At 56.9% G+C, this 27776-nt stretch overlaps 1 protein-coding gene and 1 long non-coding RNA gene across 4 annotated transcripts in view; one reads left to right on the top strand and one right to left on the bottom strand.

Moving 5' to 3' along the window:
- CXXC5 (CXXC finger protein 5) overlaps positions 1-22533 on the bottom strand; it is a 33859-nt gene extending 11326 nt beyond the window's left edge. The window contains exon 1 of one of the 3 annotated variants that reach the window (XM_063086295.1): positions 21997-22533. The gene's annotated coding sequence lies outside the window, so the exon portion shown is untranslated. Of the gene's footprint in view, positions 1-21372; positions 21413-21835; positions 21932-21996 lie in introns of those variants that run through there. The other 2 variants (XM_063086296.1, XM_063086297.1) reach the window with 2 other exon arrangements.
- On the top strand, positions 19886-24457 carry LOC134369675 (uncharacterized). Its single transcript, XR_010022630.1, has 3 exons — positions 19886-20015; positions 21280-21514; positions 21665-24457. It is a non-coding gene; the product is annotated as an uncharacterized LOC134369675 (long non-coding RNA).
- Positions 24458-27776: the final 3319 nt, after the last annotated feature.

Raw genomic sequence — 27776 nt, 5'->3', positions numbered from 1 at the left:
ACTGGGCACCTGGGAGTGAGCTCGGCAGGATGGAGTGTGTAACATGAGAAGCAGCACCATGTACAAGTATATTTACGTGTATCTACCTGGGAGATGTGTCACACAGCTGCATGCTGTGTGCAAGTGTGCATGTGTATGTGTCTCTGGTGGGCTATGGGTGTGCCCAGGTGAGTGTGTACAGTCTCAGACGTCACTCTCTGTGGACTGGAGACAGATGTATACATGGGGCTTATATACCACTGCAGGTGGAGGTCTGACTATGTGACCTCCCTGTGGGTAAAGTGGAAGCATGTGTTGTCCACACATGTGAATGTGTGCAGATGCTCGTGTGTGTGTGTGTGTGTGTGTGTGTGTGTGTGTGTGTGTGTACACAAGTAGAGTGATTTATGTGGTGGGTGGATGTTTGTGGGTTCTTCTGGACTATACGTGTCAACATATCTCTGCTGCATGAACACTAGTGTGCACTTGCACACATGCACAAGCACTGAGTTGTGTCAGGGGCTCTGGGATGTATGTGAGTCTGCGGCCCAACTGGGATGGGGATGGTGCAAACAGGAACTGGTGCCAGGTGCTAGGGCCCCAATGGAAACAGGAAGCTGCCCACAGGTGCGCCTGGGCTGTGGTAGGGGCTCCACCCAGGTTCAGTTTATCCCCCTGAGAAACCAACCCACCGTTTCACTAGCTGAGACCCATCCCAGTCATAAGGGAGGCACCTGTCTTGTCTGCCGTTCAAGGTCCAACAGCTCTGGCCAGTGTCTACCCGCCTGCGTGGCCTGAGCATGGAAAAAACTGGAAAACAAAAGCCCCCAGACTGCAGGTCTTCCCTGCAGAGGCGTGGGGGAGGCAGGCAAGAGGCGGGAGGCTGAGGGTGAGGGAGGAGGTGTCGCCGCAGCCCTGGAACACAAAAATAATGAGGCGAGAGGGGCCATGGGGCCTAGCCGGCTGGTTCCGGAGTCGCTATCTGACCTTGACAGATGCCACAGCTGGGCGCCTGGAGAGGAGCTGCTGCCACAGCACTGCAGAACGCCCCCCCCCTCCCCCAGGCCAGGGTCGATGGAGGCTCAGGCAGGGCCCAGCCACAGGCAGCCACCCCACCAGGCCAGAGTCAGGAGACCTCAGAGCACCTTCCAGCGGGGGGTGGAGGGAGGGAAGGAGTCTACAGGGGAGGGAGTGGGGGCACGGCTGCTGCAGAGCATGGGAGGCAGCAGTGGGGTCTCCTGAGGGTGGCCCAGCCCTCAGGTGTGGCTATATGTGTGAGAAACACACAGCGTGCCATTGTGCTTGTGTAGCTTAAGTGTGAGGTTGAGTATGTGTGGAGAAGGGAAGCAAAATGTGAGTGTGGGTGCGAGAGAGACAAAGATATACTTATGTGCGTGTGTCCTTGGGGTCGCACAAGGCTGGAGAAACGGCTGATGTCCCTGAAATGGGTGTGGCCACATCACTCTGGGGGGGGGCACTTAACACTCCCCCAGCCCATTCAAGAGCCACAGCCGTCCTGGTGCATGCAAACCATGCTTTGGCTAGGGGTGGGGTGGGGGACAAAGAGAACTACAGGGCCTCCCGCAAGTCCTGCCACTGACAGATGGAGGAGAGGCACCCCTGTAGCCCTGTCTGGCCTACCCTCTCTCCCACCATGGTGCCTGTCCTGGGTACTCAGTGATGGGCACAGGGCTGGGCACCCCAACTCTGGGGACATCAGTGAGGGGCTGGTTCTGAGCTTCAGGAGGGGATGCTGGGCTCGAGGTGGATTAGCAATTCTGAGCACTGGCTGCATAATTAAAAAATCATTACGGCGGCGGGCAGGCGGGTAGAGCTAAGTGTGAGCTCACGCTCAGAGCAGGCGGGACACTGCCATGGCGCTCCCCCTCCCACCACTTCCCCGAGGAAAAATCCCACCTGCTAATATAATTACGGAAAAACACAAGCACGGAAATTTGGTTTCAGCAAACAACGTGCCTGAGTGCCCAGGGCCTGCCTGGCCCTCAGCACAGAGAGCAGGCTGGTCACCGGCACCTAGGGCTGGCAGCAAGCAGTGAGGCAGGCCCTGCCGAGTCCAGACTCGACCTCCACCCCCTCAGGGACCCCCAGGAGAGGGGAGTGGGAGGCACATAAGGCCCAGCTCCCAAATCCCAAATCTAGAAGAAAACTGACCAGTCTCGAGAGTTTACAAATGGGGAAACCGAGCCCAAAGATCCTGCATCAGGTCACTGTTTGTGGCAAAGCTGAGGAGTTGGATCCCGATGGGCCACTGCGACAGACACCTCAGGAGCTCATCCCCTCCCCCAGCTCCCCCCACTCTGGCTGGGCTAAGCATCTCCCTCCATGAGACCCAGTGGGACCGTCCCTGCCATGTGCCCCGGCACCTCCATCCCCGGAGCCACGGGGCGTGGGGGGCTGTGGAGCCTCAGCCCTCCCCGTTCAGGGACAGGGCGTCCTGGGCTCGTCTGGGTTAAGCCAGGCGAGCAGAGCTGGCTCCCGCCCCAGAAAGGCGGCCAGCTCTGGGGCACGGGCCCCAGAACGGCAGGAACAGCCGCCATCACCTCGGGCCTGGAGCGGGCGCGGGCGGCGCGGGGAGGGAGCCGCGCCTAATTAGTCGGCCTGGGACCCGGGCGGGCGGGCGCCGGCGGCAGACGCGGCCCCGGAGCCGCGCAGGCACGTCCGCGCCGCCGGGAGGCGGGAGGCGCCCAGAGCGCGGCGGGCCGGGCGTCCTGGGAAGGCCCGGGCCGAGGAGATTCCGCACCAAGCAGGCCTGCCTCCCTCCTTCCTCGGTGCCACCAAGCGCAGCAATTAGAGGCTTTCAAAGTTTGTCCTTAATTGGTTTCATTTTTGCCTCATAAATGATTCATGGCCCCGGAGGTCTGGGAGGTGGAGGGAGTGGCAGGGGAAATTTGGGGAGGCTTGCCCTTGGGCCTACCTGAGGCTGGGGAGGGGGCCACAGCCCCAGCCCAGTGGATGAGAGGGCCTGGGGAAGCCTTGGGCAGATGGGACCCTGCAGCAAAAATAAAAACCCAGACCCTCTCCTTGGAGCGCTAATTAGGAACTGCAATAACTTTTCTGTAGACCAGAGCACTGCATCCAGGGCCACCAGAGCCACCGCAGCTGCTGGGGTCCTGGAAGCCCTGGGAGCGTGAGTAATGATGCAGCGATAACAAAACAACGTTGTTAGTAGTAATAATAACGATGGTGAACACTTAGGGAGCTAAGAATGTTCTCTCTTAACCACCGCCTCCCCCAAACACTACAGGGAGAGGTTCTAGGATCCCTGTTTTACAGATGAAGAAACAGGCTCAGAGAGATTAAGAACTGCCCTCTGACCCTGCGTTTGATACCAGAACCCCTCCCTCCCCAAGCTCTCAGGAGTACAGAGTGAAAGTCTGAACACCAAGAACACCGCCTGCCAAGTGGGTCAGGAGCAGCAAGGCCCAAGGAAGTCTGGGAATGGCCCATCAGGTCCTTAGGCCTGAAGGAAGGCCCCACATTCACCTGAGCCAGGCTAGCTCTACCCCTCAACAGGCTGTGTGACCGTGGCTGAGCAATGTTCTTACGGGGCCTTAACTGACTCATTCGTAAAATAGGAACACAAGAGCCTTATGACCCGCATTGAGTGCTAACCCTGTGCTAGGGACTAGGATACAGAGAAGAGATGCCATGAACTCCACCCTCAGGGAGCTCCCAGTCTAGGGACACACACAGAAGGGTTTAACAGAGTCTGTGCAGAGAACCCTGAGTGCTCAGCCAATGGTCTAACATGCTGGGTGGCAATATCAAGGAGGCCTTCTCAGAGGAGGTGAAGTGGAGGAAACTTCTCTCCTCTGACCCCAAATTCAGCCCACACAGGATGCTCAGGGAGTGGGTATGGCCCACTTAAACCTAGCCTGGGGGGTGGGCCTTGAAGAAATTCAGAACTGCAGACCACATCAGAGTGATGGGAATGCGAAGTGCCCGGCTCAGCCTGCCCATGGCGGTCACTTTTAATCTGAACAACTAGGGAAGGTGAGGCCTACAAATTAACTGCAGCGCCCACCTGAGCCCTGGAAATCCTGGAGATGAGAGAATGCACTAAATGAATCCAGGGGTGGATGCTGGACAGACTGACTCCCCCTGAGCAGGCCCAAGGCTAGCTGTTTGCTCTTGGGTGCCTCACAAACATCACCTCCTTGTTTCCGTCAGCATCTCTGTCCCAACCACACGCACTAGCTTCTCCTCCAAAAACCCGCTGGCTCCCTCAGGTCCCAAAGCCAGCACAGTCTCAGCTGGCTCCTTGTTCTCTCCAGCCTGCCTCCATAGGCAGTGAAACAGCCTGGTGCCAGGGCCAGACGCTTCAAGTGGGTATGCCTCCCTGCACTGGTCACAGCCCTCTGAGTGGCATATATGATCATCTCCTCTCCCGGATGAGGAAAATTTTTGAGGCCCAGTGAAGCTTAGGGACCTGCCCAGAGAAGTTTAGGGAGAGCCCATGTTCCTCACCTCACTGGCCTCCTGCAGGTCAATATTTCTGACCTGTTCCAGGCCTGGTCACCTCTTGCCCCAGCCATGACCTGGACAAAAAGACTGCGCCAAAGCCCACGCTCTTCCAGAAACTAGGACTTGGTCTGGCTGAGGCTGTGGTCAGGGGTCCTGCAGAGGGCCCAGGAGGTAGTGGGGGTCTTTATGTACCCAGAGACCCCTGGGGCATGGGGCCTCCAGCCTCACCCCAGCAGGGTCTTCCTGAGGATTGGATGGGGTAGAGGGGGAAGCCCCTGCATGCAAACACAGGGTACACAAATGGTGGTGGCGAGGGGAGGCAAAATAGTGCCAGGGTGACAGAGTGGAAGGAGTTGGCTATGTTCTCTGCCCGCTTCTTGGGGAATACAGTCAACTTTAAGGCCCCCTATTGCCCACACTTGGGAGGGGGCTGCCTGTGGGATTCTAACAGCTGGGGTGTTCATCTCTTGGGAAGATTAAACTTTATACATCTCCTACTCCACCCTGCTGAGGATACAACTGAACAACCTGGGCAAGCCACACCCCCTCTTAGCCTCAGTTGCTTTGTCTGCATGATGGTTCCAATAACGTCTCTCCAGCCCTTTGGAAAAGCCTTTGGGAATAGGCTTAGAAGTTTTTGTTGAGAAGAAGGGTTTAGAAGAACTGGATAAAACATTTAGCGGTGTGTGTTGGCTGGGGGCACTTGAGACACTGGGTTCAGCACATGCAGCAGATGCTTGACAATGGCTTATTGAACATACAAACAAGTGGCTAAGTTCTTAGGCCGCACAGTTCATCGTCAGCAGGTGTAGTCCATAAACCTTTCCCAGGTGCCCACTCTGGGCAAGGACACTGGTCTGCCCTTTGCTCCTCAATGTCCGTCTACCTGTCCCAGGGCTGTCCAGCCAGGTCACTGGGGTCCGTCTCCCCAGCCTGCCCAGGAAGCTGAGTGTCTCCAGTGGGCCAGCACTGACGTCAGCAAGACTGGCCGGGCGTGGAGCCCGCCACCTCCGGAACCGCCAATTAATTAACTTTTTCAAATTAATTTCCCAAGCAAAATTCCATAATTACATCTGTCTCCATCAGCCCAAGATGGGCAGGCAAGAGGACCCCAAAATGAGATGGTATGTAGGTCGAGGGGTGACCAACCCAGCCTTGGGACAGTTCAGAGGGGCCACCAGGAGTTTGGTTTCCCCGTGGCAGAGCAGTTGCCTGGTGTCCTTACAGATGCTGTGGTGCGAGGGGGTTGGGCTGAGAGGCCAGAGCCCTCCAGCCAGGAAGAGGGGGGACTCAAGGAGACCCATGGCCTACCCTGCACATCCAGCTGCCCCCCATTCCCCTCCCCAGGGCCTGCAAACCACAGCGGGCCTTGGCATGGCCCAGTAGCAGCACAGGCACTGTGAGGCTGTGGAGGCCGTGGCTGCAGCGTTCTAATTTCCCAAAGGGGCTGAGATTAATTAGCTCACACACAGGCACAGAGAGGGAGAGGAGAGTGGGAGCAGGGGCGGGCAGCATCGGCGAGGAGCTGGCTGGCGCTCCCCCTGCCCGCCCAGCCGGCAGTCAGACGGCCTTGACAGCCTGGGTGCTCTGAAGGTCAGTGGCCAAGCCAGCTGAGCCAGCAGACTGGCACTGTCTCCTTCCCAGAATCTTCAAGACCAAGCCTGGGGGGACAGTGACCAGGAAGACAGCCTGGGAGAGGGAGCTCCAAAGTCAACATCATCTATCAAGTGCTCTGTCCTTACCATCTTGTTTTATCCTCAAAGCAGCCCAAAGAGGTAGGCATCGTGGTTCTCCCACTTCACAGATGAGGACATTGAGGCCTAGAACTCAGTGGGCAGTGACTAGTCAAGGTCACCCAAGCTGTGGACAATGGAGGTGAGGCTGAAATTCAGTCTAGCCCAACTCTAGAGCGTATCCTGCTCTCCCTGGATCCTTCTGCCAACATGAGGGCGACTGTAGGAGCCCTGAGCCTGGGGGACATGGGATAACCAGTTGCAGGGCTTGTGAGTGTCTGTCTGTCTGTCTGGGGAATGAACTTACCCTACCTCAAAGAATGTGCAGGGCAGACTCTCTCAGTCATTTCACAGATGAACAAACTGAGACCAGGAAGGGGAAGTGATCTGAAACCAGGACCAACCTCCAGCAAAGTCAGCCTGACTCAGTGACCTTTAGTGAGCCCTGACCCATGAGGTGTGTGGCGCTCTTTTTGGTTAAGCAGCACAGTGACCAGGGGGTGGGGGGATCATTGTGGCTGCCCCTCTGTACCAAAGATAAAGTGCCAGCTCAAGGGCACTTTCTCAACTACTCCCTGCAGGGCTCCCCAGAGAGGGGAAAGGAACCCCCAGGAAGGTGGGGGATAGGGGAGATGAGTGACTCTGGCCAGGCCCCATAGGTGGATCTCACAAGCCTAGCAATGGAGTTTTCCAGAACTTGTCTACAAGGAGACCCCCCAGAACCTCAAGGGGCATCAATCTGCTTGCTCCCCAGGGTATCCCCTGCCATGAATTACTTCCCCTGCAGAATCCAGGGCCAACAGGGCTTACCTTCTCCTGGCCTAAGGCGTCAATAATTCAGAGGCCCTTGGGTTCAGACCTGGGAGTGCTTGAGATAGCAGAGGGCCCTGGGACGGTCATAGGGCTATGCATGGGGGGTGAGGGAAGCCCCTCCCCTCAGAGGCACAGGGTCAGGCCACACCTGGGTCCGGGTGGGCTTTGGAGTCAGGGTTCCTCTCCCAGCTCTGCAGTCTCGGACAAGTTGCTCCACCTTGCTGAGCTCTTGCCCTGGTCTGTGCAGCCAGTGATGGCCCCACTCGTCAGGGTCCTTGAGAAGACAAACATGAAGCTCTCGGTGTACAGTTGGCATGAAGTAGGTGCTCAACAAATGATAGCCATGTTATTTTGACTGCCATCATCTGCCAGCATAAGAGTGAGTGTCAAGGACAGCTCGCTCAGGCCAGGAGTGTTGGGTGACCTATGTCATGGCCCCAGTTCTGCCACTGTTTTCAGTTTCCCTAGCCCCAAATACAGAGCATCCCCCCGCCCTCTAGCCTGTTGGACCACAGGGAGATGAGCATATATGGTAGGGGTCTGAAGATTACAAGGAAGGTAGCACCCCGCTGGCCAGGCCTGGACCTCCTCTTCTGGCCACAGGAAGAGCCAACCTATACTTCCTGCCAGCCTTTCCTCCTACCTCCATGGTCCCCTAGCCTGGCCTGCTCTATGTTAGCACTTCCTAGATCTCCCAGTCCTAATAGCTCTGCCACACAGGCATGTGCCAAAACCCCCACCACCCTGCAAAGGCCCCATTTGCCACTTGGAAGTCCTTGCTCAAATCTAACTTGTGGCTCTGCTATGTGAGTGTTGGCGATAGGGAACAGAGAAAGCCTTGGAACTGTGGTTGGCTCTTTCTGTTTCTTCCTACATTGTGAAGCCTCCAAGAATTTCCACCCAAGCATCACAGTTCCTCTGCCCTGGGTCCAGCTCATTCCCATCCCTCCCCCAACCCTTGGCCCCAGCTCAGCCTCTTCACTCCCGCATCACAGCATTCCCCAAGGCATTCTAATTGAGGAGCCCGTATTATGGGGCACCACTCCAAGAAAAATGCCAGTTTTGGTGGTGGATTGGGGGGAGGGGAGGACACAGAGGGCTGGACTCACCTGGAGATAGCAAGAACTGGTGAGAGCATAGCCCACAACCCACCATCTACTTCAGGTCCTACAGCTTCAAGACAGAAATGAGGCTCATACCCATTTTACAGGTGACAAAAGTAAGATCAGAGAGGTTGGCAAACTGGCCTGTGACTATACAACAGGGAGTGAGCAATCCAGGTTTGGAGCCCCGGCTTGTCTAACTCCAGAGTCCATGGGCTCAGGGGATGTCCAGTCTTCCTGACTGGCCACTGCTGCTTGTTCTCCTCAGGATGGCTGGGCCTCTCTCCTTGACCACTGTCCATGCCTTTATGGAGGAGACCTGTGTGGCCAGGAGATGGGAGCCCACCTTGGCCCGAGTCCTTACAGCCCTTTGACCCCGGCTGGACTGTCCCTATCCTGTGGGCCCAGAATGATCTGTCTAGGTGTTAGGTGACTGTGTCCAAAGCCCTTCATGACCATGAAGCTATCCCCATCAGACTCAATTCTCTCGTCTGAAAAATGGCATATTTTTCAGTAGGGGAAAAAGGGTATGCCCCCTGTTCTGTCCAGTCCAGGAAACCAGGCTCCAGCCCAAATGGGGAGCAGAGGTTTAACAGCTCCCTGAGGGCATCCCTCCAACCCTGCCCCTCAGGCCTTCCTTGTACTCAAGCCAGCTCCTTACCCACTTTGCAGGGCTATACACTAAGAACCAGGGCTATGGCCAAATTCTAAGTCTCAGGGTGCTGGCTGCAAAGTGGGGGTGGGGGCACTGGATAATGAGGGCCTTGGGAACCATGGGGACAGAGAAAAATGGGTGCCAGGGTGAGCAGGAAGGGTAGGCAGACTCCCAGGGCAAAGCCCACTTGATCAAGGGTCTCGTCCCTCCCCCAATCTCTAATACTCCCATCTCCCAAGGACTCTGCCCCTGAGTGGGAGAAGCAGCTGGCCACTCAGTGTCCCTGGGGAAATCGATTTTCCATGGCGTTCCTTCTCCAGCCTTTCCTCTTCCCAGTTCCTCTGCAGCCCTCTCCCACCTACCCCAAACCCACTCTGTACTGGAGGGCAGGTAGGTTTAACACTTCATGCCTGATACTTGGGCCTCCTTCCCCAGAGAGGACCAAACCAGCCTGGTGATGGGAGAAATGGGTCTCCACCTCCCCACCCCCACCTTACAGAACTCTGCTGACATGGCTGAGGTTGGGCCTCTTTTGTGTGAGCCTAAACAGGGGGCATGTGCGTGAGCGGAGCCCTAACCACATCAGGTGAGTGTGTGTGCGTGCACAGGTGTGTGCACCAGGCTCTGCTGTGTCAATGTTCCTGGCCTAGCTGTATAGCATCATCTTGGTGTAAGCTATAGCCTGAGGATGCTTGCCTGAGCCTGTGACAGGATGGAGCAGACATACAACTGCCTGTTGGAGCAGTGTGTGGGGTCCATAAGGGTAAATGTGGCCTCCTCCCAGGGGGCACACCCATGTGTGACTGTGCATGTCTTTTCGTGCAGCTACGTGCCAGCGTATGCACGCCAGAATCTGAGACTGTGTGTAACAGTGATTGTGCTTTGGGAGTGCCCCCATGGGAGCTGCGTGTGTGCGGCGTGTGACTGAGTCTGTATCATGCACGTCAGTTGGGTGTGCTGACATGAACTATGTGTGCTGTGACTGACTGCGTCTATCCTAAGTGTGTGCCCCTGGGTGTGCTGCGTGTGGGGTGCGTGAGTGTGCGCTCTGCCTGCCAGGCCTCAGGGCCTCATGGGGCTGCTGGGGATGGGGTGACTCACGTCTCCTGAGCTAATCCCAACACCTGCCCGCCCAGCTCACCCTGCTCTGCTGGGCTCACGGCCGCCAACACAAGAGGTGGGGGGGAGGCGCGGGCAGACGCGGCAGGGAGGCTGGCTTGATAAATAACCTGCTGCTTCCCCAGGCCTCTGAGAAAGGGAGGCTGCATCATGGGGAGGAGAGTGAGGGGGGAGGCGAGGGAGGCAGCTCTGGCCCCCGAGGTTCCAGCTGCCCTGGCCCCCGCGGCCCAGGCCGTGGCTCCGGTTCCTGTTTCATCGAAACCTGATCTGGGAAAGGCCTATCGGGTCATCTTGCCTGTCCCGCCGGCCGCCAGGCCCAGGCAAGCTGCCCCTCAGGGGACAAGCCTGCAGCCTGGCTGCCCAGCCAGTGGGTGGGTAGGTGGGGGGAGGATATTTCTGTCCCGACTAAATGCAGCTCCAGGCCTGTCTGAGCACCCCCCCAACAGCTGCTCCCAAGGGCCCCCTGGGTCTGCAGGACTGACTAAATATAGCCCCCCCACCCCAGCAAACCCCCAATGTTCACCTCTTCCCATCGGCCCCACCCACATGAGGGCAGACGGAAGGCTGGGGAGCCTACTCCGTGACCTTGGGCTAGTGTATCTCCCTGTCTGGGCTCTCAGCTATGAAAAATCAACTATTACCTACCTTTGGGTCCTGCTCTACCTAACAGGCACTACTGGAGAATAGACCACAAAGATGACTAAGTTGAGGTCTTTGTGTAGGGAGATAAGGGCTGAGGTCCCCTCCCCATAGCACCCTAAGTGCCTATAGGCTTATAAACAAGGCCCCCTCCATCTTGCCTGTTCCTTGCTCAGGCTGGGCAATACCAGGTTCCTCAAATCTGCCCTGGCAGGACCAGGAAACAAGGAAACAAGTTGTGCCAGGCTTGGGGGGTGGGGGGGTCGGGCATGACAGCTGCTATTTCCTGGAGGCCACAGTCAGGCAAAACCTGGATTCCTGCCTGGCTCCACACTCCATCAGAGAGCCTCTGCCAGGCTCAGGGCCTTTGACAGGGTACCCCTTCCCTAGTGTCAGCACTGTCATCAGATACCAGCCAGGACCAGGCCCACTCCCCTCACTGTACAGGTAGGGAGAAGGAGCCTGGATGCAGCCTGCCTCTAGGACTGGGGGGCATGGTGTCTCTGCAGGTTCAACTTCTCCAGCTTCTTCCCCAGCTTCTCTCCTCCCGCCTGCCTGCCCACCCGGCTGCTTCCCCCAGCCCCACACGCACCAAATTCCCCACATGCCTGTCTGTCTCTGACAGCTCGTGCAAATACTTGGCTGCGCGGGCACCCGCTGTTCTGAGCCCGCTGCGCCTCCTCCCTGCCTTCCCGGGGGGCTCTGCAGACACAGCCAGGGATGATGAGAGGGGGCCAGAGCCAAGAAGCTCGGTGTGCAGTGGGGGCAAAGTGAGGGTAGGAGGGACCAGCCTCAATTCAGAAGCGCCACCCCCAGCCCCAGGACCTGGGAGGCCACTGTGAGTTGGCCAGCCCTGGCTGGGCGGCAGCTGCTGACACCCCCGCTGCCCCCCGGAACCTCCCAGGAGGACCTTCCGGAGGCCTCCCACTTGCCTCGGCCGATGAAACAGCATCTGCCACCCCCGTGGCAGCAGCTCAGGACAGGGCGGAGGGCACCATGAGGCCCCTGGGGAAGGCTTTAAAATCTGGACGATGGCCCGGCCCCTCCTGGCAGCCCTGGACCCCCACCACAGGCCCAGCCTCAGAGCATGGGGTGTGCATTCCAGCCCTCTCATGGTGTGAGGGGCACATCCGCCCAGCTGCCAGGCCTGGGATGTCTCCATTCTGACCGGCTAGGGGGCCTTGGTTGCCGGCCACCCCCCAACTGCCCTCCTTCCTGCTTGCCTTGTCTGCCTCCCAGGAGACCAATGGAGGAAACACTTCCTGAGAACAGCTGGGATTTTCCGCTGGACACTGCCTCACTGGCCAGCTCCTTACCTTCCCCCACCTCATTCCTTTTCCCAGGGTCAACCCTTTGACCAAACCACAACCCCACCCCATGTCTGCAGCTGAGGACTCTCCCCCCACAATCTGCCACTCACCTCAGCATCCCAGCATGCAGCATATATCCAGGCACAGTGCAGACACTGAATGAATGACCTCATGTGATAACATCCTCCATTTTGCAGATGGGTATACTGAGGTAGGAGAGAGCCCAGAGAGCTAGGCCTCCCATCCTATGCTCTTCCTGAAAGACTCTGACAGCAGGTCCCTTCTCTATCTATCATTCTCCTCCCCCCACTTTCTGCCCCAGGAACCAACTCAGCCCTCCCAGGCTTCTGGAGGAATTAGCCTGACTCCATGCAGAACCTCTCAGTGCTCTGGGTCCAAATGCCCAGTTGGCTCTTCTGGACTCCTCTCCCAACTCTCCCCCAGTTTCACAGTGGCCTTGAAAAGAATCCCAGCCATACTGTCTCTGTGAAGCTCGACTCTCCCCATTGCACAGATGGGGCTGCTGAGGCCCCCAGGGGAGGAGGACCTGAAGGCGGCCGTGAGTCAGAGGGGAGCTGGGAAGCCGCCCGGCCCTGCCGGCTGTCACTGGAAGCAACAGCCTGCATTTCTTCCTCACGCTGGTGCCTCGGGAAGCGTGGGCAGCGGGCAGGCGGGCACCGCCAAGAGGACCCCTCCTGTGCCTACAGGCCAGCGGCATCCCCTTGCTGCCTGACTGGGCCTACAGCCCACTCCCAACACTGGCTAGTTCTCCAAAGGGGACAGACTAGAGGCAGAACTGGCCTTTCTGTCCCAGGTATGAGCTCATGTCACCTGAGGGCACTAAGCTCTGTGACCTCAGAGAAGCCCCTCCCCCCAGACCTGTAATGTCCCCTAGCATCAAACAAGGAGATTGAAACACAGCCATTCACACTTCCTTCCAACAGAAAAACCCACTGTTTTGTGTTTCTAGAATCCCAACATGACAAGAATCCTGAATCGAGAATCCCTCCGTTCCAAACATTCTATATGACTCTAGACTCCTGTGACTAAAATTCCTGGCCACCAAGATCTGACACCCCCAGAAAGGGGCTATGACCCCCCACCCCCGCTATAGGCCCAGTTAACCAATGTCCCATCTAGCTTGGGGAAGGTGGGTCAGGCAGGAGAGGGGCTGGGTCTCTCTCATCCGAATCAACAGGAACTGACATGAAGCTAGGGGGGAGGAGGGAACTCCTATGGGCTGTGGAGAAGGTGGTCTAATCCTGGGGGACAGGCCACCTCCCCTTGACACACACAGCCACTGAAGCTGCAGATGTCAGGAAGTTAGCCCGCACCAGAGCCAGAGTGGGTGGCTGGGGGTTTGTGGGCCTGCACCCCCGCCCTGTGGCTCAGAGGGAGGGAGAGCGTCAGGTCAGGCCTGGTCTCCCTGCTTCTCAGGTTCCAAGCCAAGCTCCACGCTTCATCTTCCTGTCTTCAACACCCACTGCTTCCTTCTTCCTGCCAGTCCCCTCACTTCCCAAGCCAGCCCCACCCAGCCCAGGCCAGCTGGTAGCCAACTAAAGCAAGGGCTCCCAAGCCCACTTGATAGATGAAAAAACTGAGGTCCAGGGAGAAGATATGACCTGCCCCACTGGCGTGGCCCGGTAGTCTACTGGTCTCTGGCCACATGTCTCAGTCCTGCCCCCACCTCGCTTCCCAGAATCCTCTACAGGGCCAGTGGGTCTCTACCTACTTGTCTGTCCACAAGCACATCCCCCTCCCAGTGTCCCTTGAGAGTGCTCATTCCCACAGCCGCTCATCTAGTCATTCACTAATTCATTCTTTTACCTACACAACTAGCCAGCCTATCAGGCCATCTCCCCGCCACATGTCAGGCCCATTGCCAGAGGTTATGGGGGCCTCAAGGAGGAAACAGAGCAAGGCCTGTGTTCAGTAAGCATTTAGAGAGTCTCTTCTGTGTGCCAGGCAGTGTGGAAGGTGTAGAAAACACCACATACAGACTAACCCTGACTGTCTTTATGGTGTTCACAGCCTGTTAAGGGTCTGCCAGGGCCAAATCCCACTTGTCAACAGCAAGTCACAAACTGTCCAAGCCTCGGTTTCCTCATCTGAATATGGGGATGCTAACAACAACCAACTCACTGGGCTACTGTGGGGACTGAAGGAGGTGAAGCCAGAAAGCTGTTAACACAGTGCCTGCCCCAGTAGGGGCTTAGGATGGGCTAGTCATCATCATTGCTGTTGTTATAATATAATATTATAATAGTAATCATAGTTGGGGTAGCAACTGATTACAGCAGCAGCTAAAGCTCTCCAAACACTTACTTGGAGCCAGGCACTAGAGGTACAGGAAGGAATCACTGCCACATCCCATTGCAAGGCTGGCAAGGAGCAGGCTCAAAAACCCCTATAAACATCTAATGAATGAGAGAATCAACGAGAGGAGGCATAGCCCTGCCTCCAAGGAAGACACAATCCAGCACGCGTTCGTGGGAAAGGGAGTCTTTCTGCACACATGTATGCACAATCACTTAGGTGTGTGCACTTATGTGTGCCTGTGTGAGGAATCATGGCAGGGGGGGGCTCCAGTGGTGCAGGGAACATAGCTGCTCAAGCCCACTCAGGCCCCCACTCCACCCTACCCCACCCCTGCCAGTGATGGCAGCAGAGCTGTGGCAAGAGCAGGGACCAGGCCCGGTGGAGAAAAAAGCCTGGAAAGATGTTTTGCATAGTTCTGGCCACCGGATTACAGGCCTAGGCTAGGCCCCAGGTGGGCGTATGGGGGCTGCTAGGTGCTGCCTCACATGAACCAGGCCCCCTGACTCTATGTCTATACCTGCATGGCACACAAGTGTTCCTGCTGGCAGGCTGGGCAAGTCCAAGGGGGTCAGGGGAGGTCATGGGCAAGGGAGGGAGCAGTGGGCCCAAGGGCCATGTGGGGTCTGCCAGACGGGAGGGCGAGTACAGGGCTCCCCTGGGGCCACCAGGCAGGCCTGGCTCTGCCCTGCTGGGGCCGGCAGCTGGAGGGGAGTAAATATAGCGCGGGGCGTCCCGGCCACATTCCTGGGAGGCCAGTGCGGCCCGCCTGCCCGCTGCTCTAAGCAGAGTGCAGCAGCCAGGACCCAGAGCCACCACTGCCCTCTTCCCAAACAAACAGAAAAATAAATAAAACCAGCTCTCATGGCCAGCACAGCTCGGGGGAGGGGCAGGAAGGGGTGGACCCAGGGGGCGGACAGGCAGGCAGACCAGGGACCAGTTGCCGCGGTTTCTGTTCCACTGGGAGGGAGGAGGCCAACAAAAGAAGAAAATGGAGGAAAAGGGCAGGGAGATGATCAGAGATGTCAGAAAAGGGGAGAGAATCCCTATGAGAGATAAAGGGTGTCACAAGTGGAGGTGTGGGGGAAGCAGGGCAGGAGGGACAGGGAAAGTGTCAGGGGCAGGCACAGTGGGGGACAGTTGGGGAAAGGCAGAGGCAGCCTCAGGGTCAGTAATTCTGCAACAGGGATGGGGGGGTGGGGAGGGTGGCAGGCAGACAAAGGGGACCATGTGGGCTGGGATAGGGGGCTGGCTTGAAGGGCCATGAAATATTAAAGAGCCTAGGCCAGTGAGTGACAGAGGTCATAGAAAGCAGGAGACTAGCCAGGGAGCAATGGGGAACACCCTGAGGCGGAGGGCTGCCTCCACTTCTGGCCTGTCTCTCTTTCACCTCCATCATGGCCAGGCCCCCCAGCTCTCCTCCTGCTAGGACTCCTTTCTGTCTTTCCATCGATAGCAAGGACAGGCTGAGGGTGGGAGGGGCCACAGGGATTAGTGACAGGAGGCAGACCTTTGCTGTTCCCTCTTCCTTCAGGCTGATCTGGGCACAGCCGGCCTTCCAGAACTGCCGGCCACCCTAGCAAGAAAGCCAGCAGGCCTGTCACCACAGCCGCTGCCATGGGCACCTCCTGGGGAAGGAGGGGGTAGACAACAGCTTCCCCTTCCCAGAAAAAAATCAGCCAAGCACTTACCACAGAGATGCATGGGAGGGAAGATTGTGCTTTGCAGCTCAGCTGAACCAGTAGGTCATCCCCTAGCCCTCCCACCCCACCCTGGCCCTATTACCAGCCTCTTGACCTTGGCTGGTCCCTTGTCCCTGAGCCCATGTCTTCACCAGCCCCACCCCACCCCAGGCTTGATGTGAGGAAAGAAAGAAGAGAACAAATAACATGTTGGAAACCTGCTGGGGCCAAGCATCTGCATGAATTAGCCTAGATAATCCTCCCAAGTGCCCTATGAGATCAGTCCTATCATCAGTCCCACTTCACAGATGGGGAAGAGTAACTCAGAGAAGCAAAGTGATATGCCCAAGGTCACACACCTGGTCATTAGCAGAACAGAGATGGAAATACTAAGTGTGAGCACATGTTCTTTTCCTCCTCTACACTAGGGGATATGAAGTCCTCATCACCATAAAAGCCAACTCTTACTGTGCTGACTGTGGGTTAGCCACCGATGCTGGGCACTATATAATCGGCCCTGTGTCCATCTGAAAATGGTCTTGCAAGGCAGGCATTCTTGTTGTCCCATTTCAGAGATAAGAAAACTAAGGTTTCTAGAGTTAACAAAACTCACCCGAATGTCATACATCCAGCTAGACAGTGACATGGCCAGGATTTAGAGCCAGGTCTGCTGGACTCCAGAGACACTGCTCATACACATTTGTCTGAGGGAGAGTGGTGTTAAGGGAGAGGTCAGGAGGACCCAGTAAGAAGGGAGCTCAGTGGTCCTACTGGCTCCTAAAATGGACACCATGAAAAGTTCAAAACCAAGGTCACAACTGCTGTGCTGGGGGGTGGCCAGCAGCTGCTTCGGGAGCAGAAGGTGGGTAGAGCCTGTGGGGGACCTGGGTTAGGGTGCAGCCTAGGGACCTGGCTAGAGTGATCTGCCTGGTCTACCCAGAGCCCCTGTTCCAGGTAACACAAGCCCCCTCAGCATGGGGATACTGAGGCTGGTCCAAAATTGGCCAGTGGAGTCCTGCCTCTTTGGTCCCCAGGGTTCTAACCTGTGTTCTGGGGTCAGTGCGCTAGGAACTAATCCCCCCCCAACCCCCAATGCCCATGGAAGGCAGGTGGGATCCCCTCCCTCCTTCCCAGGCCCTTCGAGCCCAGAGGGAGGCCAGCATCAGAAGCAGGAAATGAAGAAGAATTTGCGATCTAATTGAGCTGGCGGAAGATTAGGAGGCAGAATGCAATTACAGGGGCTGGAGTGGGGCCAGGGGCACTGACACCCCAAGATGAGGCCTGGCCCAGGTGACTGGGCTCAGCCAGTGCTTGGCTAGAGACACCTAACATGGGGTGGGGGTGGGGAGGGGGTGGGGGAGAGGATGGGTAGGCAAGGGTTGGGGCCAGACAGCTCCTCAGCATACAGAGGACTGCAGAGTTCCAGCTCCATGTGATACCCAGAAGGAAGTTTTCCCGGGAATTCTCCCCCAAGAAACTGCCATATAGACTCTCACATGAGCAGGCACTCTCACAGGTCCTGCTCATGCATGTACATGCATGTGTTCAGGCTCCCAGGTAAGCTCCATATATCCATGTTCACCTGCACAAGGGCAGACTTCCCAGTCTGCGGACACACAGCTCTGGCCCTTTGCTGCCACCAGCTCCAAAGAGGGGGGGAACACAAAAAAAAAAAAAAAAACAAAAACCCACCCATGACCTTAAAATCCTTTTATTCCCGTAATCACAGGCTGCCATCACCGTGGATACGCGCTGTCACCCCAGCCCCAGCCTGTCTCCCCTCCGTGGCTTCCAAAACTCCCAGCAGGCAGGCAGACAGGGAGGCTGCCCAGTTACTGCTGGGGACAAGGGGAGGACCGAGTGGGAGAGGTTTGATGCTACACACACACACACACACACACACACACACACACACACACACACACACGCGCGCGCGCACACTCAGGGCCTCAAACAACTAGGAAGGAAGAGATGCAGAAAGACCAACTGGCAAACAGGGATAGAAAAGGAGAAAGGAGCACGCTGCAACCAGCCATCAAAGACAGACACAGACCACTGCCCACACAGCTCAGACATGCCCACTGTCAGATTCACACACACCACTCAGGGAGCCAGACACTCCCAGATTTATAAGCATATACAAAACACACAGATATACACACAAATCACAAACAAACTCTCCAAAATTCCAAGCATAAACAAGTCATAGAATCTTTACATTCCCAGATTCACAGGGACATATCCAATTTTCAGATATACAATCTCAGATTCACAAACACATATGTACAAATATAATGCAGATATACACACTTCCAGAGTCACAGATACATACGCCCTGATTTATAAATCTACGCATGCTCAGACTCCCACACTCTTAGACAGACACACATCCACAGATTCACAGATACAGATATACAACTTAGAGACACACATGTCCTGAGTCATAAGCACACACACACCACCCAGATTTCCACATCCTAGACCAACAGACTAGTGCCCACACAGCCTCATCTGTCAGCTGACACTGCCTCTGGCTTTAGGGGGCAGGTGAAGGGCTGGAGATTCCTTGATCTTTGAGGGGGCAGTCCTTTCTCATTGCCAGCAGCCTGAGAGGGTGGGCTCAGTGTTGGGGGGAGGTGAGGGGAAAGTAAGAGAAAGCAGAAAAACACTTTAGTGGGATATTCTTGTTGAGCAGTAGTGCGTGAGTAACAGGGGAGGCTTTTTGTGGTCTGGTGAGTTCCAGCTATGAGTGAGAGTTTAACTATTAATACTCTTAATCAAGGACACTTCACACACACATACACAACCACACACACAGGGCTAGGATGGGACCAGGTGGTGGGGGTAAGAGAGCGAGAGCCCCAGGGGAAAAAAAAAGGTAAAGCCCCAATCAGGCCCCAGGGGGTGGGAAAGAGGGCAGAGCTTCCATCCTGGGCCTGCCTCCAGAGCAGGGCAGAATGATTCACTTCTGCAACCTCAGAAGGGTGGAGTTTGATACAGAGTAGGTGCTCAGTGCATACATATCAGACCAATGAATGAACAGCATATAAAGAGCGGGAAATAATAACAGCAATAATAGCAATAAGTGAGCCCCTTTGCCATCCTTGACCAATTAAGGTGTGCACCAGAGCACCATGCTTGTGGAGTTAGTTCTGACTAAATGGTCACCCCACCAGACAGAGGGCTCTAGGAAGGCAGGCCTGGGCCTGGCTCACCTGCATTCCCCCATTATTCCACTCCATCTTGCACCCCAAAAAGCCACCTAACCTTAGCCCAGCCCACACCTCCCTCTCTCTCCTAGGGAAAATCTCATTTCCATTACACCCTCCCATGAATAACTAGGTGGGGTCCTAAAGAAGGTGGGGTGTTTAATCCTCAGAGACTTGGTTCTTTACCCAGATGTAACCTTGCCCCCACACTGCTATGGGCCTCAGTTTCACACTTGCCAAATAGGTAGGAGGCAGGCAAAGAGCTGGAAAGAGGCAGCAAGAGTTGAGGGTCACAGTGGAAGCCCATGGCACATAGGCCTGTGCTGGCCTGGGCCCTGGATGCGGAATCCTCCCCTCCCCTCCCCCACCCAACCCAACCCAGCCCAGCCCAGCCGGGTGGACATTCCAGGCCTCACGTGATAAAGACGAGGCCGCTGGCCCTCGGGTAAGTCAACAGACTCTGTCGCGGGAGAGATAGGAGGCCCAGGCCAGGGTCACCTGCTGAGCCGGGAAAACAGCCGGGCCCAAATACACACATAAATAAGGCACCGAGGGACAGCCTGCCAAGGGTCTGTCTTCTGCAGAGGAACCTCTGCCCCCACCTTGGAAAGGGAGGTAGCATTGGAAGAGGGAGGCGCATGGCTGGCTAGGGGCTTCCCTGGGAGAGTCCCTGCTCCTGCCAGGATTGGAAAGGGGCGGGGGGGGGGGGGGGGACGGGGGACGGGACTTCTACCAAGCCGGGGGCTGACTAATAACTCAGAGGCCATCCTCCCTCAGCTGTTCCCACCCCTTTCCAGGGCAAAATCAAACCGTCACCCCCTCTCCTCCTCCCCAACGAGAGAGGACAATTTCCGTTCTAGGAGGGGGTGACAGCTGCAGAGCGGGCTATCTCACCGCCACCCCCCCACCCCCTCAAGCTCCAGCTTGACTCTCATCTAGAAAAACTGCTAAATCAACACTACGCAGTTACTGGTAGGTAGCGCCGGCCTGAGTCTCCCGCATCGCTCTCAAAAAGGGATTTGGAGGGGACTTCAGGTCCCGGTTCCTGGGTTTGCAGTGGCGGTTGGAACCAGGGGCCTTTCGGGTGGGGGATCAGGTCAAGCTTAGGCCACTAGGCTCCCCAAAACGTCTAATTTAAGTGCTCCCAATCTCAGGGACAGACGCTCCCGACCCCCGCGGGCCGGTGCAACCGAGGTGGCGCCGGGCGTTCAAATCGCGCTCCAAACAAGTCCGCAGCGACCGCGCTCGCAGCCCCCGCCAGGCGGCCCCAGCGGAAAACTTGAAAGGGACTCTGTTTGCCGGCAGCCCTGGGGCGGCTCCGGCGGGGGCGAGGGCCAAGCGATCACACACGCCCCCCTCCCCAGCGCTTCCTGAGCAAATGCGGGGGGCTGGGCCCACCACAAAACCAAGGGCTCTAAACAGAGCCCGCGACGCAGGGAAAGGCGGGGACCAAGAGGCTGGCCAGCCAGTCCCCCATCCGCCCCCCCAATCCGAAAACGCGACTCTCAGACCACCCAGGGTCCTTGGGCAATGTAAGGCGCGACTGCCAAACCTTCAGACCCCCATCGCAGGAGTCTTGAGGGAGTGGGTTTTCCCGGATGAGTCATTACGATGCCCCCCAAATCTACTGGTGCCTCCTTGCAGCCCGTGGAGCCAGCCCAACTCTGCGCACCCCTTCCTGTTCCCGGGGTTTGGGGGAAGAAACCAAAAAGAGATCTTGCTCCCTCACTGGGCGGCGCTTCAGCACTTCTGACAGGTCCCGGAGATGGCCCCCCGTTTAAAAACTGGGGTCACTCACTTTCTGCCGATCCTAGAAATAAACAAAGCCAGGCGCACCCCGTGCTCCCCGCCGGAAAGCAGTCCATTCCGGGTGAGAACAACTTCCCCCAGTCAGAAATTAACACATTCCTCTCGCAGCGGTTCTGCCCCTAGCACCACGGAAGCGGAGGGGAGGGGGGCTCAGGCCGAACTACATTGGTAAAATTGGGACCAAGGCAGCGAGGCAGGATCCTAGGACACCCGCCTTACTCCGCCGCCCCACAGCTCCGCAGCTAGAGGAACCCCCCCATTTTTCTTCCCTGGCTTTTCACGCTGTTGGCCCACGCGGGGCACGGGAGACAGCCCGAAAGACTCCCCCAGGCTGGCGAGGAAGGGAGAGAGAGGCCGCAGGGCACGGTGGTGGTGGTGGTGGTGATACTTTGACGGAAAAAAAAAAAAAAAGGTCAAACTCGATCAGCCCGCCAGGCACCCTGCGGGCAGTGGGGGCGAAGAGCCGGAGGGGAAATGCAGAAGTGGCCGCCACCTCTTCCAAGAGGAGGGAGTTGCTCACCCACGCGTGGTCGAGAGCGCCCAGAGCAGTTACCATCGCCCTCCAAACACAGGGCTGAGAGTGGGGTCTGATGGGGACAGTGCGCGCCAGAGATCTCCAAGCAGCTGCCCCCGCAGGCGGAGCGCCCGCCCAGCACCGAGAGGTGAGGACCTCGGGCGCCCGCCGCCCCAGAGCCCGCTAGCTCGAGTAATTGGGGAGGGGGCGGTACCCCACAGGAAGAGCCCCAGCCTCACTCCACGGCGCCCAACCCACCGTCCCCGACCCTAAAACCCCTCTTTTTGTCTGAACTCAGTGATCTGCGACCGACCATACTGCGGCTTGGGGAGGCTTGGGTACAGCAGCGGCCACCGAGCGATCACCGCGCTAAGTCTCACAGGCTCCGGTGCTCCGAGGCTCAGGTTGCGGGCGCCCCCCGCCCCTCCCAAACACCGGCCCCTCCTTCCCCGTCCCTGGCTCTCCGCACCTGAACTTCGGGGGAACCCGCGCCGCCAAACTTTCCACCGACTTGCAGCGAACTCCGGCCCCGGCCGCGCACCGAGCCCCGGGGGAGGAGGGAGGTAGGCGGGGAAGGGGAGGGGGCCGGCCTCCGGGGGGGTCGGGGGAGGGCCATGGCCCGACACCTACCGGCTCTCCGAGTCGTCCAAGCAGCCACCGCCGCCGTCGCCGCGAGGCCGAGGGGGAGGGGCGGGGCGGGGAGTTGCGCCCCGCTCTGGGCACCTCCGCCGCGGTGCGCTCCGCTCCAGCCTCCCGCCGAGCCCGGGTCCGGAGCCGGAGTCGCGCCGCCGCGGCTGGCCCGAGGCGGGGAGGGGGGGGAGCCTGCAGCACCTGCCCCTCCTCCCCCTCCCCGCGGCCCAAATTAAAAAACAACAAAAAGCAACTAATCACCCCCGAGCGGAGCGCGGCGCGGCGGGTGGAGGGCTGAGAGTGCGGCGCCCGGACTCAGCAGGCGGCGCGCATGGTTGGGCGCGGGATGGGCAGGGCTGGGACGCGGGGCCCGGCTTAGGGGGGCGAGGCTCGGCTGCTCTTCTCGCTCGGCTCGGACGCCTGCTCTCGCCGCCACCGCCGCCTCTGCTGCCGCCAGTGCCGCCGCCTCTACAGCCCAGCTCAGGCTCCGCCGCCTCTGCCGCCGCCGCCGCGCGCCCGCCCGGGCAGGAGCTCTGAACGCTGCCCGGGTGCTGCCAGCAAAACCCGGACCGGACTCACCGCTCCCTCCTCCTTCCCCCTCCCCCTTCCCCCTCCCCCCTCACCTCGGCTCCCCTCCCTCCTCCCGCCGCCTCCCTCCCAGCGTAGCTCTGGCCACTTGGACGCCGCAAGCTCTGAGGCCAGAGCCGCAGCCGCTGAGCCCAGCTCCCCACGCCCTGACGAGCTCGGCCCAGGCTCAGCTCCCCCGCGCGCCCTATCTTCACCTTTTTCCCCGCAACTTTACAAAAAAAGGGGGGGAACCTCCCTCCTTTTGTGAGGAGCGCCTGGGCTTGGAGATGCACCTTCCGGGAAATCCGCCCTCTCTCTGACCCCTCTTCAGCGGGGCAAGAAACTACGAGGACCGGGAGGGAGGGTTTGGCCGCGACCCCAACTCAGCTGCGCGTCTCCGGAACTAGACGCTTGTTCAAAGACCCCACCCTTCCCAGAGCACCTGTCTGGACTCATTGGGCACTAGTTCCCCGGGAGAAAACGGCGGAGGTTCCTATCCCCATTTCACAGATGAGGAAACTGACCCGAGGAAGGACATTTTGTCTCCTACGCAGGCACCAGCCGAAGCTCTGAGTCCTAGGGCTAAGACGACTACAGTGTGGTGCCCTGAGACCGTGGCATACGAACTCAGGCCTGAAACGGTGCCTGGAACAGAGCAGCGCTCAACAGATCTGGTTGAAAGAGAGAAGGAAAACTCAGGCCTGCCCGAGCAGGCCCCTAAGCCCTCATATCCTCACCCTCACGCCATCAGTGCCTCCTCCATTCGCCCAGCGTGGGCTAATTCTAAGGCTGCAGATGTCTTCTCGCCACTTCAGGGACCCACAGACCGAGCCCCTTGGCTCATATATTCCCAAACTGCATATAATCCCAAAGTGGAAGTTTTCTCCAATTCTCTGGAATTCGTGGGGAGGGTTTGTGCAGCAAGGTAGACCTTCTGCGAGGCAGAGAAAACCGCAGCCCCCAGATCCTAGCGGAGGAGGCAGGAGGGGCAGGGCAGTTGGGGAAGTCTGCCTAAGGTTAAACGTTACAGCCTCAGATCGATTGGGGCCCAGATAAGAGGGAGTTAACTGTGGCGACCGGGGCGCCTCCAGCCTCCAGCCACAGGCGCGTCCTCTGTGGGAGAAGTGAAACTGTCTCCCACCTCTCCGCTTCCTTTCCTCTCCTCTGTGTGGCCTGGCTGTCTCCAAGGCTCGCGCGAGAACCGTGGGGGCTTGGGTCTCCCAAGACCAGTGGCCCGTGCCCACCCTCCAAACCTTCTATGTGTGGCCTCAGAACCTTGACCCAGCCACAGGGTGAGGTGGTAGGGGAGGTGTCAAAGGGCAGAGCTCATCTGGAATGTGTTGTCTCTCTCCCACTCCTGATATCCCAGGCCACACAGAATGACTCCTTTCTAGACATGTGGACACCCCCTCCCAGCCAGTTCCTTTCTTGCATAAATACTAAGTGTCCTCCTTTACCTACTGTGCCAAGGAATGGCTGGCCCAGGTTAGACGGTGGATCTTGGAGTCTTGTCCTTCTGAAAATTAAGAACTGATGGGAGACACAGACCTTCTTCTATCTGACCCAGGTGGGAACCAGAGAGGAAGGGGAGAGAATTGTCCACATGGAAAATGCAACATGAATAGGAAATGTCATATACAAGCCATCCACATAGAACTCTCCACCATAGATGACAAGTGAGACAAGTGAGGGACATCCAGGAAGGATGGAGTGGGGGTCTCTGCCCTTGGGGGAGACCATCCGCACCCCAGCCACCTTCCCCAAGAAGAAGGGAAGCCACCCTCGTTCACTATTTCTTCTCCTTTCTCTTCCTCCAAAAAGGAATATTTAAGTCTCACATTGTTATTAAACTTTCTGCTGAATTCTTTCAACCAATAAATCAGCCTTCAACTCAGGAGGCAAGTTCCTTAAGTCTCCAGCACCTTTCGGGGAGAGAGGGGCCCTGCATCCACCTGCCCTGTCTTCTAAAGAGGAGTGCATCAGTCCAAGACCGTGGATCATGCTCTCCTGGATCCTGGTGATAATACCCATGGCTGTCATTTATGAAGCCCTTACCCTGAGAAGGGCGTTATGCTAAAGTTAAGGTATATTATCTCATTTAATGCTTATATCAGCCCAAGTAGTAATATACTTATTTTTTCAGATGAGGAAACTGAAGTGAGATTGGCACCAAGTTATTCCCTAACCCTGAGACTTGCTGTCCTAGTAAGGTTTCTCACATAACACATCTGACCTGGGGCTCACCTGCTTCACACCTCTTCAGAGCCCACAGGACTCAGTCCAAGCCCCTTACTCTTCTCAGCCTTGGCTTCTTTAACCAGCCCTATTCCTCCCTATAATTCTTGAGCCCTGCTGACCAACATCACCTAACACTGTGGTTTCCTCAAACACCCCAAGACCCCCTTCAGGTTTCCAGAGCTTTGCATGTACTGTTCTCTCTGCCTAGAGGGCCTTAATCAAGCTCACCTTATGAACTCCTCACTGAAGACCAAGAGCATCTATCACCTCCACTGGGAACCTTCTCTGACTGCCACTCTCAGCCTGAGTTTGGGTCATATCTACAAGGCCAACACTAACCTTTGGGCAAATTTGACAAAGGTCCCCCTTTTGGCAGATATAAGAACCCATGCAGGAGGTTATGGACTGCCTTTCAGCCTACCTATCTCCCTTTGCTAGGTGCCTTTTTGCAGTATGTGCAACTGCACTACTATGTGGCTGGCTTTGGGTGCCTCATCTGTCCCCTCCTATGGCCACAGTGACCACACACTGCACACAAATAGCTTTTATTTGCTCATCTCACTACTTGTCTCCTTACTACCACCCATGAAAATTCTTTGAGGGTAAGGAAAAGTCTCCTACCTGCCCTGGGCCTGGAGCTTGGCTGTAAGTAGGTACCAGTAAAAATGTTTGTAGCCAATATCTTTCTGAGCACTTACTTTGTGTTAGGCACCCATACTAATCGCTTTCTGTACATATGCTTCAGAGTAGCAAAACCAGGATTTCAATCCATGCCTTGTCTGAGGCATTTTCCATGACTGCCATTTATCAGCTAATGTCCATCACTGATTAAATCTCCAGTGACTGGAAATGGCTGCATGGAGAGGAGTATAGGAGTTAGGGTCTCCAATAAAGGTGACTCTGGAACCCAGTCTAATGTCTATCCCTCTTTGGGCCCCAGTTCCTTCACCTGCATCACAAAGGATGGGAGCAAGGGTGTTTGGAACGATGCATGCTGAGGCAGGGTACAGGATAGTCTTTAATGAGGTCACACTGGACTATGACCTTAGCCAAAATCCCAGGGCAGGTCTGAGGGTGCAAACAAGGGCAGAGGCAGGGAGGAGCTTAACTGCATCAGACTGTGGATTCATCAGACTGTGATGCAGCTTAACTGCATCAGACTATGGCCTTTGGGGTCTCAGCCCTCACATACTGACCACTGGACCTTAGGTCTCCCTCATCCCCATCCCCATGACCTTTGAAGGGGCAAAAAAGCTGTGTAACTAAAGGGAAAATTCAAGAGCCAGGTCTGTCTCTCAAGTGGCCCAGGCTCACCCATTCCTGAGAAGTCAGATTGGTGGTCCATGCCTGGCCTTGACCTGTAAAGGAGCAGGGCAGAAGGGGAACTCTAGCCCCAGAACAAAATGACTCTGGAGACAAAGGCTGGGAAAGAGCAAAACACTGACCCACCCCCCCACCAACACACACACACTCCACATTTCCCCTTGCCCAGGCACAGCTACATACATGCTGTGGGCAACCATAGATACAGCCCCATTATCTGCCAGGTACAGGGAACTGAGTTCGTAAGTGGAGGCAGGAGAGAGAATGGGGGCAAGTCTTGGGGTTGTTGTGCCTCTGCTAGTAACCCTTGGCCTCTTTAGGCATAATCATTGTTCAACTGTCTTATGAGAGTGGGACTGAGTGCTCCCAAAGGCCAAAGCTGTGGCTCCAGGGCCCCCGGGGTCAGGAAGAGAGAGGGGCAAACATTGCTGAGGGGAGATGTCTTAGGTGAGGGAGAGAGCACAGAGGTTCAAACTTGGAGGTTCTAGAGGCCAGGGAGGGGTACCCTAGGCATGGAGAAGCCAGTCTATCTCTAAAAGTTCCCTGCCTAAGGTCTGTAGGCTAGAATGTGGTGATATAGGGGAGGCTTGCTGGAGGTGCTCTGCCTTCCACAGAGCCTCACCGTTCCAACTCCAGAAAGCCTCCCCTCACAAATTCGGCCCTAGAGGACAGAGCAGGGTCATAAATGCTCCTCACACTGGGATTTCAGCCTCTCTCAATCTAGGGACTCCAATAAAAACAAACAAATAAGAAAACAAAATGCAAAAACAAACTACGGGCCCCCAAGACCATGTCCACCAAGCCCTATTCTCTCCTCCCCTTCGGACTCCAGAGAATGGGGTGCTCAGGCAGTGCCTGAGGGTGGGCCCACATGAACTGCTCTTTGAACTGGCGGGACTGGTTTCGGGTCTATCTGCCTGGGCAGTCACGGGTTGCTGGTTGCCCGCTGGCCCCAAGAGGAGGGAGGCCTCAGGAAGGGGCCCTTTGTAAATCATTAACTCCCAGAGCTGCCACTGGGTCCCCTGGGCCCCACCCCCCAGTCTTGACGCTCTCCCTCATAGTGCCCACCCCCAGGCCACAAGTCAAAGGTTAGAAGTCAGAGCCAGAGGTCCCAGCACCTGAGCAAGTCAATAATCAGGAGGGAGGTGGGAGGGGGGCTCTTCTCTTTAAATTCTGAGAGCTCACCCCAGTCTGCCTTCCATCCTTCATGCTGCAACCCCACCTGACCTTTGCCTCTTAGGGGAAAGAGTCAGGCACCCTGGGTGGGCCTCCTTGGGCAATCGCTGGGCAAGTCCAGCCCCACCAGTCCCTTATTCCCCTCTGAAGATACTTATGCCAGTCCCACCCACTCCACTTCAAGAAGGGTCACCAGGACTAGATAGTGAATGGTGTGAGGAAAATAACTAGATACTGTTCAGAACTGGGATAAGACCCTCAGCATCTTTCCAACCTGGTATCCTGGTGCTGGGGTCCCACAGGAGAAATAATAAAGGCTGCCCTTGTGGAGGCATTGTGCTAAGTAAACTTTCTGCCTGCTTGATAGGTAATCTGTTTAACAATCACATTCCCAGTTTGCAGATAAGTAAACTGAGGCTCTGAGAGGGGAAGTGACTTACCCAGGCTATGGTAGCTGTACAGGAACAGGGTGAGGA

This window comes from Cynocephalus volans, chromosome 2 (genome assembly GCF_027409185.1).
Source record: "Cynocephalus volans isolate mCynVol1 chromosome 2, mCynVol1.pri, whole genome shotgun sequence".
Lineage (NCBI taxonomy): Eukaryota > Metazoa > Chordata > Mammalia > Dermoptera > Cynocephalidae > Cynocephalus > Cynocephalus volans.
Note: the sequence above shows the minus strand (reverse complement) of the source record. Positions and strands in the feature narration are given on the sequence as shown.